Source organism: Bubalus kerabau, chromosome 10, assembly GCF_029407905.1.
Source record: "Bubalus kerabau isolate K-KA32 ecotype Philippines breed swamp buffalo chromosome 10, PCC_UOA_SB_1v2, whole genome shotgun sequence".
Classification (NCBI taxonomy): Eukaryota; Metazoa; Chordata; class Mammalia; order Artiodactyla; family Bovidae; genus Bubalus; species Bubalus kerabau.
The window spans coordinates 55,053,650-55,074,792 of NC_073633.1; the positions used below are offsets into that span (position 1 = coordinate 55,053,650).

Sequence of the window (21,143 nt, forward strand, 5' to 3'; positions counted from 1 at the left end):
TTCAGTGTATCAGGCCCCTGAGACTTCACTGGTTGTTATAACAGGAAACACCTTAATTAATATAGAATTATTTCTGTTTTTGGCAATTATAAACAATGCTGTGAACAGTCTTGAATGCCTATCTTGGTATACATAGTCTGCACTTCTGCAGGGTCCATACTTGGGAACAGAGTTGTTGGATCAAAGACTGTTCTTATGTCCAACTTTATGAGATAATGTCAGAATAATTCCAAAATGTGCGTTCTCATCAGCAGTGTTTCAGAGTTCCTGTGTGCCACATCCTTGGTATGATCAATATTTTTACCTTCTGCCAAACTGAAGAGAATATAGTAGTTTCTCACCATAGTATAAAATTGCATTCCCTTGATAACTGAGATGGCACATTTTTTCACGTGTTTGTTGGCCATTTGGTTTCCTCTTATCTGAGGTTCCTGTCCTTGTTTCTGCCACATTTTCTCTGGGGGTGCCTTTTTTTCCTGTGATATGTAGGATTTCTTTATATATTCTGGATTCTAGATCTTCACTGGTTGTATATGTTACCAATTATCTTTACCCATTCTGTGGCAAAACCTATCTTTTCAGGGTTTTTCAATGCTGCCTTTACTAAATATCATTTTAATACTGTGAAATTTGTTTTCCTTTATGGTTAATATTTTTTAGGTGTCTTGATTAAGAAATCCTTCTCTACCTTGAGGTCCTAAATGCATTCTCCTATCTCATAAAATCTTTAAGAGGTTTGTTTTTTTTTTAATCCATTTATAATTATTATCTGCATATTATATGAGATGGGAGTGCAGCTTCTGTTTTTCCCATATGGATATCCAGTTATTCCAGTATCATTAATTGAAGAGCATGTCCTTTTCCTGCTACACTGTTGTGCTACCTCTGTCATATATCACATGTTCTTAGGGCCTATTTTGGCGCTTTCTAATTGTTCCAGTTGTCTATTTGTTTTTCTCTGTACCATTTCAACAATATTTTGTTTATTATAGCTTTACAGTGTATTAGTGCTAATATAGCAAGGCATCCCAGGAATTCTTTTTCAAAAATCTTGGATTTTTTAATTTTTTCCTCTGCATATTTTTTCTTTTCTTTCTCTCTCTCTTTCTCTCTCTCTCTTTTATTTTTTTTGCTACACCGCCTGGCTTGCAGGATCTCAGCACCCCAACCAGGAATTGAACTTGAGCTACCACAGTAAAAGCACTGAGTCCTAATCATTAGGCCACCAGGGAGCTCCCTTAAGCCCTTTGCATTTCCATACAAATTTTACAGTCTTCTTGACTTATAATAATCTCAATAAATCTCAATAAAACAGGGTAATCTGTTGAGATTGAATTGGGATATCATTAAACCTGTAAGTAAATTTAGAATTGACAAAATTACTGAAGCTTCCAACCCATGAATATGGCATATTCCTTTAAATATTTAGATCTTCATTAATGTCTCTCAATTGATTTTTATATATTGATTTTGTATCTATAAACTTCCAAATTTTATGTCAATTCTAATAATTTATTAGAATATTTAATTGCTGTAGATTATTGCTGTTAGTTTTTTCCTATTTACACAGTTGTATTACTCTCAAACAGTGAGCTTTATTTCTTCTTTTCCAATCCTTTTAACTTTTCTTCTTGTTGTATTCCCTGGGGCCTCCAGTAATAGGCTTAATAGAAGTGGTTGTAACAAACACCCTCAACTATTTCTGAATGTCAAAGGGAAAGATTTTAATGTCTTACCATTAAATATGACATTTGCTCTAGGATTTTTATAGACATCCTTTATCAGATTAAGGACTTTCCCTCCTAATTCTGGTTTGCTGAGAATTACTTAAACAAATGTTAAGTTTGCAGATTGGTATCAGTTCATTTCAGTTCAGTCGCTCAGCTGTGTCCGACTCTTTGCGACCCTGTGAACCATAGCACGCCAGGCCTCCCTGTCCTTCACCAACTCCTGGAGTTTACCCAAACTCATGTCCATTGAGTCGGTGATGCCGTCCAACCATCTCAACTTCTGTTGTCCTCTTCTCCTCCTGCCTTCAATCTTTCCCAGCATCAGGGTCTTTTCACATGAGTCAGCTCTTTGGATCAGGTGGCTAAAGTATTGGAGTTTCAGCTTCAACATCAGTCCTTCCAATGAACACCCAGATTGGTATAAGGCCCACCTAATCATTATACATAATTATCCTTTTCAAACATTGTTGGATTTTTTTCTTACATGTAATTTACTAAGAATTTTTGCATCAGTGTTTTTATGAGTGAGATTGACCATGATGGAATTCCAGCTGAACTATTTCAAATCCTAAAAGATGATACTGTGAAAGTGCTGCACTCAATATGCCAGCAAATTTGGAAAACTCAGCAGTGGCCACAGCACTGGAAAAGGTGGGTTTTCATTCCAATCCCAAAGAAGAGCAATGCCAAAGAATGTTCAAACTACTGCACAATTGCACTTATCTCACATAATAGCAAAGTAATGCTTAAAGTTTTCCAAGCGAGGCTTCAACAGTACATGAACCGAGAACTTCCAGATGTTCAAGCTGGATTTAGAAAAGGCAGAGGAAACAGACATCAAATTGCCAACATCCATGGATCATAGAAAAAGCAAGTGAGTTCCAGAAAAACATCTACTTCTGCTTTATTGACACACCAAAGCCTTTGACTATGTGGATCACAACAAACTATGGAAAATTCTTAAAGGGAATACTAGACCACCTTACCTGCCTCCTGAGAAATCTGTATGCAGGTCAAGAGGTAACAATTAGAACCAGACATAGAACAATGGACTTTTTCCAAATTGGGAAAGGAGTACATCAACGTTATATATTGTCACCTTGCTTATTTAATTTATATGCAGAATACATCATGCTAAACGCCAGACTGGATGAAGCAGAAGCTGGAATCAAGATTGCCGGGAGAAATATCAATAACCTCAGATATGCAGATGATACCACCCTTATGGCAGAAAGCGAAGAGGAACTAAAGAGCCTCTTGATGAAAGTGAAAGAGGAGAATGAAAAATCTGGCTTAAAACTCAACATTCAAAAAACTGAGATCATGGCATCCGGTCCCATCACTTCATGGCAAATAGATGGGGAAACAATGGAAACAGTGACAGACTTTATTTTTTGGGGCTCCAAAATCACTGCAGATGATGGCTACAGCCAGGAAATTAAAAAACGCTTGTTCCTTGGAAGAAAAACTATGACAAACCTAGACAGTGTCTTGAAAAGCAGAGACATTACTTTGCCGACAAAGGTCCATCTAGTCAAATCTATGGTTTTCTAGTAGTCATGTATGGATGTGAGAGTTGGACCATAAAGAATGCTGAGCCCCAAAGAATTGATGCTTTTGAACTGTGTTGTTGAAGACTCTTGAGAGTCCCTTGGACTGTAAGGAGATCAAACTAGTCAATCCTAAATGAAATCAGTCCTGAATTTTCATTGGAAGGACTGATGTTGAAGCTGAAGCTCCAATACTTTGGCCACCTGATGTGAAGAACTGACTCTTTGGAGAAGACCCTAATGCTGGGAAAGATTGAAGGCAGAAGGAGAAGGGGACGACAGAGGATGAGATGGTTGGATGGCATCACCCACTCCATGGACATGAGTTTGAGCAAGCTCCGGGAGTTGGTGCTGGACAGGGAAGCCTGACTTACTGCAGTCCATGGGGTCGTAAAGAGTCAGATATGACTGAGTTACTGAACTGAATTGACGTTTCTTTTCTTTGATCCTTGTGAAATAGTAAAATCAAAGTTATGTTAGTTTCATAATCAAGCACACAGGCAGAAAGTAGTTCATAGTATCCTTATTCTCTGTTAATTATCTGAAGAATATATAGTGGTGTCCTCTTTTTCATCCTTCATATTGCTAATTTGTACCTGTTCTTCCTCAATCTCAATGGTGACTTCTGGATTTTATTAGCCTTTTCAAATGACCAACACTTATTTGTTGATATTCTCTACTGTATATTTCTTTCCTATATCATAAATTATTCCTTATCTTTATTACTTCTTCCTGTTGCTTTCTTTGAATTTATTTTGCTATTCCCTCAACATTTGTCATTGTGGGTTTTATTTAAATTAATGCTTACTTCATAAAAGGAAATAATAGTCACATCATCTACTGTGTTGTGGGTTTGAGGAGAGAAAAAATTTGACCTTCCATGAACTCTCATTAGAAGCTATATGAATGGAAGAATCACGAGTCCAGCATTGAAGATGCTCATTCAAATAAATGAGAATAAATTCAGATGTCATTTATTTCAAGACTTAGAAAGGAATTCAAAAGTCTTTCTACAGCTAGGGGTTTGAATTCTGATAATTGCTATTGGAAGAAAATTTGAAATTAAGTACCTTGCAACTTAAGGGGGAAAATATGACTGGAGAGCCAAAAGAGGAAGCAGGTTTATAAAAGCCCACCAAATGGTCAGGTATTGACTAATCTAAAACAGCAGAGACAGCACCTTCAATATAGGTAATCTTAATGACGTTTTATGTACTTCAACTAGTAATAATGAAATTATATCATTGGTTTCCAGTAACTGTCTCTTATTCTATAGAAATTTTTTTTGCAGTTTCAGTAAAAGACATTTAAATTTGTTTTGTATATGTGTGCATATCTATGTGTGTGTATTTATAGACACATATACTAAGCAGCCTTTTTGCCTGGGTCTTATACTTCCCTCAATAGCTGAGGCTTTCCTGAATTTATTATTCAGGAATTATTGAGTTCACCTTCAGCAACTGTTCTTAAATTTACTGCTCCACAGATAGTTATTGGAGTGCATTTATAAGGCCTTAGTTTGTTATTTCATTCATTCCTTCCTTCTTCCCACAAACATCCATTGAATGTCTACTGTTTACTGTGTAGGCACTATTCAAGGGGCTAAGGCTACAGCAATGAACAACAGGAAAATTTCAGCTATAGTGGGAGTAAGTCTAGTGGGAATAAGCAGACAGTACCCAGATAAATAGATACTATATAAACTTTCCTGGTGGCTCAGATGATAAAGAATCTGCCTGTAGTGTAGAAGACCCAAGTTTGATCCCTGGGTCAGGAAAATCCCCTGAAGAAGGGAATGGCTGTCCACTCCAGTATTCTTGCCTGGAGAATCCCATAGATAGAGGAGCCTGGTGGGCTGCAGTCCATGGAGTTGCAAAGAGTCGGACATGACTTAGTGACTGACACAAACATCAGATGGTGGTGAGAGCTACAGAGAAATGTAAATCAGGTAAAGGGGGCAGGGGGTGCCAGAGAGTGGAAAATGGAGCTGAGGGAAGCTGGCAGTTTAGATGGTAATTGGGAAGACATCACTGGCAAAGACTTAGGGAGGAGCAAATGAATATGGAAAGTCTGAGCAAAGAACATTCCATATGGCGGGCAAAAGTACAAATGCCAAGTGATGGTCCTGTAGACCAGGATAATTAGGCTTTTAGTCCAAGGAAAATGGGAAGCAAGAGGAAGATTATAAGCAGGATAGTGAGATGATATGACATGTTCTAAAAGCATTACTCTGGCTACTGTGTTGAGGGCAGGTCTAAGGAGGACCATGATGGAAGCAGGGAGACCAGTAAGGAGACTGTTGAGATACAATTCAATTCTAGATCTTTGTCTTAAAGACAGGACAGGATTGTTTATGGATCAGATGAGGAATGTGAAACAAAATATGAGGTCAGAGATTGCTCTACAATTTTTTGGAATAAACAATTAGAAGAAAAAGTTGATATTAAGTAGAAGCAATAATACTGTTGCAGACTTAATTGAAAGAAAGAAAATAATCTGATTATGATGAATGTGCAAATAAAGACAAAACAGGAAGAAAATACTTATATCCCCTCTATAGGAATAAATGAATTACCAGTACTTGTGAGGCAGAATTAAAAATTGACCTATATACTATATTATCTGTGTTATAAGGATTAATGTTTAATCATTTCTATATTGAACCTCTTCCCTACTATTGGAACCAAAAATGTCCCATTCAACCGGTATTTTAAAAATGTAATAAATCTTTAAATAAAATAACTATATTGATACAAATTTTAAAAGTTAAGTTGATATTATTAGGGACGGGGGCAGCTGCAGAAAAAATAGATTTGGAAGAACCTTGGTCTTAGATATGTTAATAAATAAGATTGTGAAGCGACCAAGTGAGGTAACTAGACCATTGAATTCATATTAAGATTCAAGGTAGGACATCCACTTTGGAAACTCTAAGCATATAGATGTTTTGTACAGCTTTGCCGTAAAAATATCTTTTCCTCCTCCATCCTTGACTTTATCTCACAGCTTTTTTCCCAGATTCCTACCTTCCCTCTTTCTAATGATCCCAAACAAGAACAACTTTTTTCCTCCAGAAATGAAATTCTCCTGGTGTAGCTAAAGGTAAAGAAAGAGTTCAAATATTCATGCTAAAATATGAATTCCCTAAAAAACATATATAAATTCTCCATCAAGATCAAAGTATAAGTTTAAAAGTGAGACACGGCAAGACAAATATGTAAATATTAATAGTCTTCCAATCCATTACAAACAAGTCTATCACATATGGAGCAAGAATTAAAAACTCTAAATCCTTGGGCTCCTTTGGTGCTGTCTCTCTAATTTCAACTTAGTTTCACTTCCTGCTCACCTAAATGTTGGTTTTCCATTGTGCTTCAAGAAGAGTCTTCATCGCCTGTCATCTGTGTTGCTAGTGGTTTTTATACCAGTTTTCCTTTCAGTGGCGTCTGGTGACTGAGGCTACCTGCTTCAACTGTGGAGCCAAAGAAGTCTTTGGTTCTTCTCTCCACTATTTATACAGTAAAAACTGTTTCTCACACCTGTTACTCTTAGCTCTCAATGGATAAACATATTCAGAGAAAACATGTCCTTGTCACTCTCTGTCTTCCCTGATATTGGCTGAATCAGAAAAGTCAGAGGAAAAGTCAAAATGTTGGACTTTTTCTCTGTACCCAAAGATGAAAATATCTTTGGAAGCAGGTTGACTCTCACTCATAAGTGGTATGGAGGACTAAATTATTAATATAGTTGTAAGGAGAAGGTCTTTCCTGGTATTCAACATCCAGCAAAACTTAGCATCACAGTGTGCCTTCTAAGTGTTACCTGTGATGTGCTGAAGTGGCAGTGGAAGGTGTGTGAAACTAAACTGTTGTTCTTTAGTCACTCAGTCATATCCAACTCTTTGGGACCCCATGAACTGTAACCCTCCAGGCTCCTCTGTCTATGGAAATCTCTAGGCAAGAGATAACCAGTCCAGTGTACCGTAGAATATATGATGCAAATATATTGCATGGAAATATGCAATATGTCATAACGCACCTACACCAATGTAGTACTGCTTATATGCTTGGGGTTTCCCTCTTATCTTTGCTGGACTAAATCATGCCACTCTCCACATGTCAGGTTAAATATCATACTTTCCCTGATGCAAAGTGTTGCCATGGGCTCCTGTGGTATTACTTTGTACTAGTCATCTTGCAGGCAATTACTTGTTTAAGGTCCATTTCAGACGTTTAGCTCCATCAGGCAAGAGCTATCTGTATCTTATTCATTGCTGTATCTCCATGATTAAGGCAGTGCCTGGCATATAATAGGAGCTCAAGAAACATTTTTTTAATTGAATTGAGAACTGTAAGGGGTTTTGCGGGGTTGTATAAAGGAGTAATTGGACGTCAGAGGAAAGATTGTAGAAAAGATAATGAAGAACCTTTTTTTTGCTATAAAGAGTTTGGACCTTAGGTAGAAGAGAATGGTGAGCCATTGAAAGTTTTAAAGCAAGGGATATAATTAGAGTACAGTTTAGAAAGTTCTTTCGATTACTCTAGTATAGTGTCTTATGAGGTGTGTGGGCCCATGGGGTAGGGGGAAACAGACATGCTAGAGTTCATTTAGGAAAATCTGTCTAAAGACCAGGTAAGGAATCATTAAGACCTAAACCAGGACAGTAACAGTAGGGTTGGTCAAGATGTCTGAGAGTTAGAATTAATGACATAAAGTGAATAAGTAGAGATGAGAAGGAAGGAAGAAAGAAGAGTCTGTGCTGACTTCCAAGTTTCTAGTTTGTATTGTGATTGGTTGGGGAGGGGTAATTCGTTGTAATGAAATGATGAGCTTTATCCATTCATCTGTCAATAAACTTGTAATGGAAAAGAATATGAAAAAGAAAATATATATATATGACTGAGGCATTTCGCTACACAGCAGAAATTAAAACGGTATTGTAAATAAACTATATTTAAATAAAATTTTAAAAAAGAAAAAAAAAGATGAGCTTTGGCATCAGACAGCTAGGATGTGACATCACATGGCAGTAGCCCTAGATTCCCCACCTATGAAATGAAATTTTAATATCTACCTTTTGGGGTTGTGTGGTATGAAATGGCTGGCACTGAGCTGGCACAACACTTAATTCAGTGGTTCCCCAGCTGTTTTGGCTCCAGGGACCAATTTCGAGGAAGATAATTTTTGCTTGGACTAGGTGGGGAGGAGGGTTGAGATGATTCAAGTATGGTATGGTTATTGTGCCCTTTATTTCTGTTATTACTGCATCAGCTGCACCTCACAGTATCAGGCATTAGATCCTGGAGGTTGGGGACCCCTCCTTAAGTTAATCCATTTATACCCACCCCCCATATAACCAGGCTCTGGCTAAAAGAATATAAGTAGATTCAGTGGGGGAAGAGAGAATTTGGTTTTGCAAACATTTAGTTTTCGATCTCTTTGCAATAGTTACATTTTGAATATACAATTAGAGGTCTTAAAACTGAAACTAGGTCCTACAACGTCATAAGCTTCTATAGCTCTTGGTTTCAAAAATTGTTCTTTGAGAAGTCACGCATTCTCCCCCCCCCGCATCATAGACTTTTGGAACCTGTTTTGAAGGGAACTGGTTGGCACAGGTCTGCCCTGTGGAATATTTGAAGGAGCAGAGGCTTTGTGATCAGACCTGGTAGACAGCGAAGGTCTAAATCTAACTCCAGTGCCTTACTGAAGGATTTGGATGGAACTGAGGCTTATCACTTAGGATGTGCAAGCATGAAATAACTTGCAATAGGATACCCAGCAGCATGCCTGGACTGCACAATCACGCAATAAATGTTGATTTCTTTCCTTTACAGTCCTAAATCACAACATAAATTTTTTTTTAATGTGGACAACATAAACTCCCACACGCCGACCTACAGTCAGTGCACATCTTCTTTCAGCTGAATTTCTACTTTCTACGACTACAGTACTCTCCAAAGGTGGTTTATAATAATGAGTTAACAATAACAATGAGGGAGATGGAATTCAAGGCCGACTCACTAACTTTGGAGGCAAATTAGATTACTAACATAAAAATACATGTTCGAATTCAAATTCAGTATGAAGAATTAAAACAGAAGGCGTAATTCAGTTATCTCTTGATTGCCCAGAGAATTGCTCGTCGCAGCACCTCACGACCTCCAACCACTTTGCACAATAAAGATGAGAGGGCTCTCTGGGTTCGTTTGTTTTGCTTCTAGTTTTGTGTGGTAACAGCATACCTAATATATCCTCATCACAAGGTTGCAGCCACAGTTTTCCCACAGGAAGAGAAGGTCTTTTTTTAATTGAGGTATAGTTGATTTCCAACGTCGTGTTAATTACTGCTGTACAGCAAAGGGACTCAATTATATACATAGATATACACATTCTGTTTCATATTCTTTTCCATTATGATTTATTGCGGGATACTTTCTACAGTTCCCTTTGCTGTACCATAGGACCTTGTTGTTTATCCATCCTATATATGCAAGACTGCAAGAATGTCTTTTTTAAACCCCAAGTCCTTTAATAGATAAAGTTGTAAATTAAATCACCAGTTCCTGTTCTCATTCACAGTAACAAAGGGGTTAACTGTTTATCTACAAACTTATTCAAGGCTTAAATTCCTATTATAAAAGTCACTTTAAACAATAAATGCTGTTCAATGATGCCATTATTATTTTAAGAAACAAAAGATAAAGGACATTTAATCCTGAGAACTCTAGAATTTTCACTGGAGTCTCACTGAAGCAAAAATTTGGCTCATATCACTAATAATTGAAGTTGTGGTGAGAATTAAAGTTCTTTCCCTTCAGAGGAGGAATTTCAGGCAGAATTAGGCATTCTCTCTATTAAATTAGTTTAATTCCAGAGTCTGTGCTGTTTCTAATATGTCACATGTTAAAACTGTTTAAACATGTTCTGTTTTTAAAAGATTTCCAAAGTCTACATGTGCATGCATGTGCGTGTGTGTCAGAAGGTATGTCAGGCCAGTGTATCAAAATAGTCCTTTTTATGAACAGATTAAATTCAGTAACTTTGAGGAAAATGAACAGTGTTTTTCAAAAGATTGAATTAAGGTAAAAAAAAACAAAACAAAACCCTAAGACTATAATTTCTATGAAAAGACAACCTTGGCTTGAAATGGGATAAATAGACTGATTTTCTCCCTCTTTTAGTACCATAATGCTGTAGTTGCCATTTCACGCACTGACAAGGTCCTGGCTGAAAAGAAGACATGGGTTGGTAAAAGTTTGTCTACAACTTCAGCTGGTACTTTTATTACAGCGATTTTAGAAGAGGTATCAGAAATGGCTGATATTATTTGACTTTATTTGTGATGGTAAGGAGCTGAGTAACTTTGGTAGTAAACAGAAAAGTCACCATATGATATACCAACGTGATCTCACTTCTTATATATCATTATCATTTACTTTCCTTATAACTACGGTGACTGCTATCTGGTTGGCTGGGGCCTTGCCTGGGTTTATCACTGCAAGTTTCCCTCAGTCCCAGCAAGTAAAGACAATTAGTTACCCTATTTATAACCCTAGATACAAAGTAGTCAATGTCTTTCAAACAGCAATGTAGAATATTATCTAAAATCTCTTTTCTGCAAAGGATAGAATGAGGTGCAATTGTTTTTTTTGGGGGGTGGGGGCAGGGGCAAAGTTACTAAAGTATTTGAACTTGGGAGTTTATAATAAAATACATGACTCAGATTTTCTAAGCTAAGTGTTTCTGAATTTGAATCCAGGACATTGCTATAGTATCTGCCCCTACATAACTCTCCCTCCCAACCCCCCTTGTTTTTATGATCTCATTTTCTCATGAAGTATAGCCCAGGATATAAACAAAGCCACTAAGATGGGCAGATTCTTGAACCACTTTGTTCCTGGAATGAGAAAACCAACGTCAGAGGCAGTTAGTCTTAAATTCTCTGCAAAACTCGCCACACCTCATCAAACCTGAGACCTCTGAAAGCAACAAGCTTAATCTGGGCACTAAAGAGACTTCCTCCTTTGGCAACAAAGTCACCTTTGCTGATGAATTCCAGTTCCTTAAACTAAGACTCACATCTCACCTCTGCCTGCGGTCCCAGCAGCAATTCTTTCCATGATTCCAAGTCACTCTGCTGCAGAGGAGCAAGTGAGTCCCTGATAGGCACTCTGTTCAAAGCTGCCGCCAGCCTGAGTCACAGAGGTTTATAGTCCAGTGTTGCTGGCTGACCCTGTTCTTCCCAGCTGTTGAAGCAGCACTCGGGGCAAAAGGTGACTAGGTCACTCTTACTCCACCTGCTTATGTTGTTGTTTCTTTTAAATCCTCTTAAATGGACTTTTAAGTGTGAACTTTGCAACCATGTCCTGGCCAAAGAACAACCTCAGAGGCAGCTGCAGCCTAGCCTGTTCCAAGAGATGGGCTGGGTGGGAATTCAGGCTTCCCGATTTCTGTTCACCAGCTCTCACTAATCTGACAGCCCAGCAATGAGTGCCAGTGTAACATGTGGGCCTGCAAGTGCATTCGTTTGCCCCAAGGCTGTGGAGGTTGGCAGTGGGGAGCACTGCTGTTTGAATTTCCCCCATCTGGGGATAAATTGGGAATTCAGAACTTTCTCCTTGCCTTCTACTTAAAATGCTAAAACTGGGATGGACTTCAAGTCAGCTAGGCAGGATCACAGCAACTACCTTTAAGACAACTGGTTGCAGTAGCGATCTGTTGTCCTTCAGTCGCTAAGTTGTGTCCGACTCTGTGACCCCATGGATCACAGCACACCGGGTTCCCCTGTCCTCCACTCTAACCTGAAGTTTGTTCAAATTCATTGAGTCTGTGATGCTATCTAACCATCTCATCCTCTGCTGCCCCCTTCTCCTTTTGCCTTCAACCTTTCCCAGCATCAGAGTCTTTTCCAATGAGTCAGCTGTTCACATCAGGTGGCCATAATATTGGAGCTTCAACCTCAGCACAAATACTTCCAATGAATATTCAGGGTTGATTTCCTTTAGGATTGGCTGGTTTGATCTCCTTACAGTCCAAGGGACTCTCAAAAGTCTTCAACACCACAGTTCAAAAGCATCAATTCTTTAGCGCTCAGCTTTCACAGTCCAACTCTCACATCTGTACATGACTACTGGAAAAACCATAGCTTCGACTGTACAGACCTTTGTCAGCAAAGTGATGTCTCTGATTTTTAATACCCTGCCTAGGTTTGTCATAGCTTTTCTTCCAAGGAGCAAGCATCTTTTAATTTCATGGCTGCAGTCACCATCTGCAGTGGTCTATTGCTGTATCACAAATTGCCCCTTTTATAGTGGAAACTGAGATGTGTGGTACCTGCAGACAAAGACAGTGGAGCTAGTCTGTCTGGGTTGAATTCCTGGCTCTCACATTTATTAGCTGTGTGACCTGCTACTTAAACTTCTCTTTGTGCTTCAGCTTTTCCATCTGTAAAATGGGCATAATAATAGTACCTAACCTCAGAGGGTTATTTTGGAAGACCAAATGAGGTCAGTATCTGTAAAGCACTGGAATAATGCCTGACAATAAAGAGCTACATACCTCTTAGCTGATATCACTATTATTAGTTATAAACCTATTAGCCCAACAAATAGCTTGATAGGAGCCTCAGCTCTTGGGATAAGATTCATGAAATATGCCATTGTTGATCATTGTTGCTGTGATGGACTGCTGTTGCTGCTGCTGCTGCTGCTGCTGCTAAGTCGCTTCAGTCGTGTCCGACTCTGTGTGACCCTATAGACGGCAGCCCACCAGGCTCCCCCATTCTGGGATTCTCCAGGCAAGAACACTGGAGTGGGTTGCCATTTCCTTCTCCAATGCATGAAAGTGAAAAGTGAAAGTGAAGTCGCTCAGTCGTGTCTGACTCTTAGCGACCCCATGGACTGCAGCCTACCAGGCAGGATCCTCCGTCCATGGGATATTCCAGGCAAGAGTACTGGAGTGGGGTGCCATTGCTGGCCCCCCAAAATTCATATGTTGGAATTCTAGCCCCACTGTGATGGTATCAGGAGATGAGGCCTTTGAAAGATGATTAGGTCATATGGGTGAGCCCTTGAATGGGATTAGTGCCCCTATAAAAGGAACTCCAGAGAGCTCTTCAGTGTCCCTGCCTAGTAATGATACAGTGAAGAGTCAGCAGCCTGCAGCCCGGAACAGGGCTCTTACCGGAACCTCACCATGCTGGCACCCTGAGCTTGGATTTCCAGCTCCTAGAACTGTGAGTAACAAATTCCTGTTCTTTTCTTTAAAATATTTTAATTTATTTAAATTTATTTTTCAGCTGCACAGCACAGCTTGTAGGATTTTTAGTTTCCTGACCAGGGACCATGAATTGAACCTGGACCCTAGACAGAGAAAGCAAGCATTCCTAACCACTGGACCAGCAGGGAATTCCCTAAATTCCTGTTCTTTATAAGCCACTGTGTCTTTGGTACAGCGGTTTGTTATAGCTGTCTGAACAGACTAAGACAGTTGCTAGTATTTTTGGTCTGTTATAAACAAACATTTTACATATATGATCTCATTTAAACTTTATATAAAGTCCAATGAAATTCATGCTGTATTATTTTCATTCTACCCAAGAGGAAACTGAGGCTCAGTTAAATATGATGCTCAAGTTCACCAGAGCTGCGGCTCACGTCTGGTATAATCTTGGATAGGGGTCAATGCCCTAATGGGTTGATGCTTTAAAAGATATTAAGATGGGGGTGAATTTAAATTGCCTGAGGGATAAATGTGAATCTTTGAGGACTAACATGATTGAATAATAGTCCCTGAAAGTTATCAGGTACTAATCCCAGGAAACTGTGAATAAAAGCTTATGTGGTTAAAAAAAAACATTGCAAGTGTGATTAAATTAAAGCTCTTGTGATCAGGAGATTATTTTGAATCATCTAAGTGGGCCCTAAATCAATCCCATGTATCTTTATAAGAGGGAGGTTTGCAGAGGGAGATTTGCCTGTAGGAAAAGAGAAGGCAATGTGATAACAAGGAAGCCCAGAATGCCAGCAGCCAGAAGCTGGAAGCAGCAAGGAATGGATTCTTCTCATGAGCCTCTCAAGAGAGTGTGACCCTGCTACCACCTCAACTTCTACCCAGGGATATTGATTTCAGACTCCTAGCCTCCAGAAGTGTGAGAGAAGGGATATGTGTTTTAAGTCACCAAGTTTGTGGTTATTTGTTATAGCAGCTTCAAGACACGTACAAATGGTAGTTAACATTTCTGTCTCTGCCTTTGTGATATAATCCCAAGGATGTGGATATTTAGTAAAGCTTCCTACATCTGCATAACCACAATGGTGTGATCACTCACCTATAACCAGACATCCTAGAATGCAAAGTCAAGTGGGGCTTAGGAAGCATCACTACAAACAAAGCTACTGGAGGTGATGAAATTCCAGCTGAGCTATTTCAAATCCTAAAAGATGATGCTGTGAAAGTGCTGCACTCAATATGCCAGCAAATTTGGAAAACTCTGCAATGGCCACAGGATTGGAAAAGGTCGGTTTTCATTCCAATCCCAAAGAAAGGCAATGCCAAAGACTGTTCAAACCAGCACACAATTTGCACTCATCACTCATCTCACATTCTAGCAAAGTAATGCTCAAAATTCTCCAAGCTAGTCTTCAACAGTACATGAACTGAGAACTTCAGGATGTTCAAGCTGGATTTAGAAAAGGCAGAGGAACCGGAGATCAAATTGCCAACATCTGTGGATCATAGAAAAACCAAGAGAATTCCAGAAAAATATCTACTTAAGTGCTTTATTGACTAAGCCAAAACCTTTGACTGTGTGGACCACAACAAACTGGGGAAAATTCTTAAAGAGATAGGAATACCAGCCCACCTTACCTGCCTCCTGAGATATCTGTATGCTAGTCAAGAAGCAACAGTTAGAACCAGACATGGAACAATGGACTGGTTCCAAACTGGAAAAGGAGTATGTCAAGGCTGTATATTATCACTCTGCTTATTTATGTACTTATGCAGAGTACATCATGCGAAATGCCAGGCTGGATGAAGCACAAGCTGGAATCAAGATTGCAGGAGAAATATCTCAGATATGCAGATGATACCACCCTTATGGCAGAAAGCAAAGAGGAACTCAAGAGCCTCTTGATGAAAGTGAAAGAGGAGAGTGAAAAATCTGGCTTAAAACTCAACATTCAGAAAACTAAGATCATGGTGTTCTGTGCCATCACTTCATGGCAAATAGATGGGAAAATAATGGAAACAGTGACAGACTTTATTTTTTTGGGCTCCAAAATCACTGCAGATGGTGACTGCAGCCAGGAAATTAAAAGACGCTTGCTCCTTGGGGAAAAGAAAAAAAAAAAAACTATGACAAACCTAGAGGGTATATTAAAAAAGCAGAGACATTACTTTGCCAACAAAGGTTCATCTAGTCAAAGTTATGGTTTTTCCAGTAGTCATGTGTGGATGTGAGAGTTGGACCATAAAGAAAGCTGAGTGCCAAAGAGCTAATGATTTTGAACTATGGTGTTGGAGAAGACTCTTGAGAGTCCTTTGGACTATAAGAAGATCAAATCAGTCAGTCCTAAAGGAAATCAGTCCTGAGTGTTCATTGGAAGGACTGATGTTGAAGCTGAAGCTCCAATACGTTGGTCACCTGATGTGAAGAACTGACTCATTGGAGAAGACCCTGATGCTGGGAAAGATTGAGGGCAGGAGGAGAAGGGGATTGACAGAGGATGAGATGGTTGGATGGCATCACGACTCAATGGACATGAGTTTGAGCAAACTCCAGGAGTTGGTGAAGGACAGGGAGGTCTGGAGTGCTGCAGTCCATGGGGTCACAAAGAGTCCTACATGACTGAGCAACTGAACTGAATGTCTGCATAGTTGTGTCTAAATGAGGGACAAATGTTTTATGCTATGAGTAGTGGTTCTCAAACTTTGCTGAACCCTGGAATCAACTGGGAAGACTCATTTCCCAAAACCCAGCCACAACCCAGACCAATTACATCAGAATCTCTGGAGGTGGGACCCAGGCATTAGTAAATTTTTTAAAATTTATTTTTATTTATTTGGCTGCGCCAGGTCCTGGCTGCAGCACTCTGGATCTTTGATCTTTGTTGCAGCATGCGGATCTTTAGTTGCAGCATGTGGGATCTAGTTCTCTGATCAGGGAACAAACCTGGGCCCCCTGCCTTGGGAACACAAGAGTCTTAGCCACTGGATCACCAGGGAAGTCCCCAGGCAGTAGTATTTTTAAACTTCCCAAATGTTTCCAAAGTGCAGCCATGTTTGGGAACCGCTGACTTAGACAGAAGGCAAAAACATCTGTATTTGTGATTGGACCTTTGCCTGTGGTTCAGGGTGTGAATTTCCAGCTGCTGCTAAGTGTCTTTACCTGGTTTGCAGGTACCTCGAACTAACTGTATCTTCCTTTCTTTCTGCAAACATGTTCCCTGTCTTGTGTATCCGGTGTAGCCACTGGTACCACCAGCTTCTTTGTCACCTTTGCGCTAAGTGGCTCCTCACTCTCTGCTTCCCACCCCAACCCACCCCACCCTCAATAGACACCCCTCCCGTGTGAGGCCCTTGAGGGGCCTTGGGGTGGGATGGAGGGGACAAGTGGACTCAAAGTTGAAGCCTTCCCCACCCATCACACTAGAGTTTCTACTTTAAAAAAAAGAAAACCCAGTTGTAAAGAGTGCTGCAGTGAATATTGCTGTGTATATGTCATTTTGAATTACAGTTTTCTCAGGATATATGCCCAGTAGTGGGATTGCTGGGTCATATGGTAGTACTGTTTTTAGTTTTTAAGGAACCTCCTTACTGTTCTCCATAGTGGCTGTCTCAATTCACAACTTGGCAACTAAACCACAGCAACAGTGTAAGACGGTTCCCTTTTCTCCACACCCTCCTTCTCATTTATTGTTTGTTGACTTTTTGATTCAGTTCAGTTCAGTCGCTCAGTCGTGTCTGACTCCTTGTGATCCCATGGACCGCAGCATGCCAGGCCTCCCTGTCCATCACTAACTCCCAGAGTTTACCCAAACTCATGTCCATTGAGTCGGTGATGCCATCCAACCATCTCATCCTCTGTCGTCCCCTTTTCCTCCAGCATCAGGGTCTTTTCAAATGAGTCAGCTCTTCACATCAGGTGGCCAAAGTATTGGAGTTTTAGCTTCAACATCAGTCTTTCCAATGAACACCCAGGACTGATCTCCTTTAGGATGGACTGGTTGGATCTCCTTGCAGTCCAAGGGACTCTCAAGAGTCTTCTCCAATACCACAGTTCAAAAGCATCAGTTCTGTGGTACTCAGCTTTCTTTAGAGTCCAACTCTCACATCCGTAAATGACTACTGGAAAAACCATAGCCTTGACTAGATGGACCTTTGTTGGCAAAGTAATGTCTCTGCTTTTTAATATGCTGTCTAGATTGGTCATAACTTTCCTTCCAAGGAGTAAGCGTCTTTTAATTTCATGGTTGCAGTCACCATCTGCTGTGATTTTGGAGCCCAAAAAGATAAATTCTGCCACTGTTTCCATTGTTTCCCCATCTATATGCCATGAAGTGATGGGACCGGATGCCATGATCTTAGTTTTCTGAATGTTGAGTTTTAAGCCAACTTTTTCACTCTCCTCTTTCACTTTCATCAAGAGGCTCTTTAGTTCTTCTTCGCTTTCTGCCATAAGGGTGATGTCATCTGCATATCTGAGGTTATTGATATTTCTCCCGGCGATCTTGATTCCAGCTTGTGCTTCATCCAGCCCAGCATTTTTCATAATGTACTCTGCATGTATGTTAAATAAGTAGGGTTCAATATACAGCCTTGACATACTCCTTTTCCTATATGGAACCAGTCCATTGTTCCATGTCCAGTTCTAACTGTTGCTTCCTGACCTGCATACAGATTTCTCAAGAGGCAGGTCAGGTGGTCTGGTATTCCCATCTCTTGCAGAATTTTCCCAAGTTTATTGTGATCCACACAGTCAAAGGCCTTGGCATAGTGAATAAAGCAGAAATAGATGTTTCTCTGGAACTCTCTTGCTTTTTCGATGATCCAGTGGATATTGGCAATTTGATCTTGGTTCCTCTGCCTTGCATGGTCATTCTAAACAGTATGAGGTGATACCTTGTTATAATTTTGATTTGCATTTCTCAAATAATTAGTGATGTTGAGCATCTTTTCATGTGCCTCTTAACCATTTGTATGTCTTCTTTGGAGAGATGTCTATTTAGGTCTTCTGTCCATTTTTTGATTGGGTTGTTCATTTTTTGATATTGAGCTATTTGTCTACCGTGTGTAAAATAGACAGCTAATGGAAAGCTGCTGTATAGCACAGGGAGCTCAGCTTGGTGCTCTGTGATGACCTAGAGGAGTGCAATGAAGGTAGGGATGGAAGGGAGGTTTAAGAGGGAGGGGATATATGTATACATATAGCTGATTCAATTCATTTTACAGCAGAAACTAACACAACATTGTAAGGCAATTATGCACCAATTTAAAAAAAAAACACCTGATTGTACTTCCCTGATGGTCCAGTGGTTAGGACTCCGCCTGCCAATGGAGGGGACACAAGTTTGATCCCTGTTCTGGGAAGATTGCACGTGCCTAGGGGAAACTTAGCCCATGTACCACAACTACTAAGCCCACCTGCCGTACAGCCTGTGCCCTGCAGCTGGAGAGGCCTCCACAGAGAAGCCTGAACACTGCCAGCTAGAGAGTAACCCCTGCTCACTGCAACCAGGGAAAGCAAGTGTGCACCAACAAAGACCCAGCACAGCCAAAAATTAATAAACAATAAATAAAACAATCTTAAAAACCTGATTAAAGCTCTATGAAACCTAGCATTTGGAAAATGAGTTCTACTGCTTATAAAATGGAAAGAGAAGTGAAAATAGTATAGGTAGCTGTATTACACACTCTGTGTCTCAAACAGAAGACATATTTTCATGAAAGCTAGAGTATAGGGAGTTACTTGGAATGGTAAAGCTGATAGCTTATGGTGTCTGGCCAGACAGCGCCAGAGAAGCCATAGTTGGAGGCCCAGACACTAAAGAGAGAGCTTTAAGAAGCCAAGAGGAGATGGCAGGCCATTTCTTCAAAGCCAGAAGCTATTCCTGTCTACACAACTAGAAGATAATCGTTTCTTTTCACGTGTGAGTAAACCAAAGTTCAGACAGATTGAGACACTTGTCCAAGATCACAGAGCATATAAATTGTGGCTCCTTGATTTATATCTAGATCTTGCTCATCCCAAGGCCCTCTGGCTTAAATTCCTAGTTTACTCTTTCTGTTTTCAGCTTACTCAGTGTTTCTCAAACTTTGGTGTAAGAATCACCTGGACTGTTTGTTAATAAAGATTTGAATTCCTAGGCCTACCCACTGTGAGTTGATACAACAGTAGCTTTAGAGTGGGGCCCAGGCACCTGTGATTTTTAGAGCAAGCTTCCCAAATGATGTTCAAGCAAGAAGGATGCTGACCACACTCTGAAAAACCTGGCCTATATTTTTAGCAGGATTTGTGCCTACCTAGGCACAAAACCTGTTGAAACAATAGGAGACAATGAACAGCTTACCACCAGGAATCCCCATAAGCCCTACCCCTCCATCATGCTTTCCAGAGACTTTCTGGGCTTCCGCCGGCTGCTGGGTTGGAGGATCCAGGCCTTGGTTGGCATTCCAGCAAGATTCTTATCCAGGGCAACAACCACTGGCAATCCCATAGGAAGTACCTGGTTCCTACCACCTGCCCCTCCACCTCCCAAAGCCCATAGATCCCACATTCCGAAGACAGTAAATGAAAGTTTTTAACATTGTCAGGAGGAGCCAATTTGGGGTCACATTTTGCAAGAGTAGCCAAATGCTGCCACAGTGGCTGTCAGCTTTGTCCCCTTCACAGCCTGCCTGAAAGACATCATTAAAAACTCACTTATCTGTTGATCTGGCTCTCAGCTGCAGGACGCCTTCTGCTACCGGAGCCTCATAATGGCAGCTTTGAAGTCCAGCGCAAGTGTGAATTTATTGTTTTGTAAAGACCAGATTCCTGAACAGATCATAAATTACCTTGTTAGACAAAGGCTCCTGGGGAAACATAACGTGTTGAAATCCTTCAGTGGGTGATTATCCTCACACATTGCTGGCAGAGCAAGTAACTGGCACACAGGCACCAAAACGCAACAGCTGCCAAAGTCCAGAGAAGCTACAGCTAGCCTAGGCTTTGAAATCCTAGTTAACCTTTCTCCTAGGTGAGAAAGGTAGGGTGGGGAGAAAATAGTGATTTTAAAAAACTGGCTTCTCATTCCTGATGTTTAGGAGAAGTCTGTTTCAGCAACACCATGAACTATAGTTAACTGCCATTAAATAGACTTGGTGGCATTATTCTGCTGGATTACAAGATTCCTTTCCAATGTTGGTGCATTCTTTCCTGTCCTCACTACTTGCCTATCTGTCTAGGTGACCTTCCCAGAGTTACGACTGGCACAGTTAGCCTTTGACAGTAGTTAGTGATTGGTCATTATCTGATGATACTTATGGCTGCCTCTCTTCTCTCCAGATCTGTCATGGAATATCAGACTCTGTTAGGAAACTTCTCATGCCCTCTCTCGTGCAATAGAGTTTTTGCTATTTCTAGCTGGATGACAGGCCTTAAATAGACTCTAACTGCAAACTGAAAATAAAATCTGGTCAAAATCTGGATTGTATTCTTTTGATGTGACTAGGAAAGTAATATGTGCTCCTTGTAGGGACTTTAGATAATACAGAAAGTACACGATAGGAAAATAAAAGCTATCGCATCAAGCTGAAAGAGCTGTTGCTTGCATTTTGGCTTAAAAACAGGCTTATACCGGACATTGGAAAAGGAAAT

At 40.2% G+C, this 21,143-nt stretch overlaps 2 long non-coding RNA genes across 26 annotated transcripts in view; both read left to right on the forward strand.

Moving 5' to 3' along the window:
• LOC129621379 (uncharacterized) overlaps positions 1 to 21,143 on the forward strand; it is a 454,544-nt gene that overhangs the window by 249,157 nt on the left and 184,244 nt on the right. The gene's annotated exons all lie outside the window — the stretch shown is intronic.
• LOC129621383 (uncharacterized) lies at positions 13,390 to 14,588 on the forward strand. Its single transcript, XR_008699319.1, has 2 exons — positions 13,390 to 13,517; positions 14,233 to 14,588. It is a non-coding gene; the product is annotated as an uncharacterized LOC129621383 (long non-coding RNA).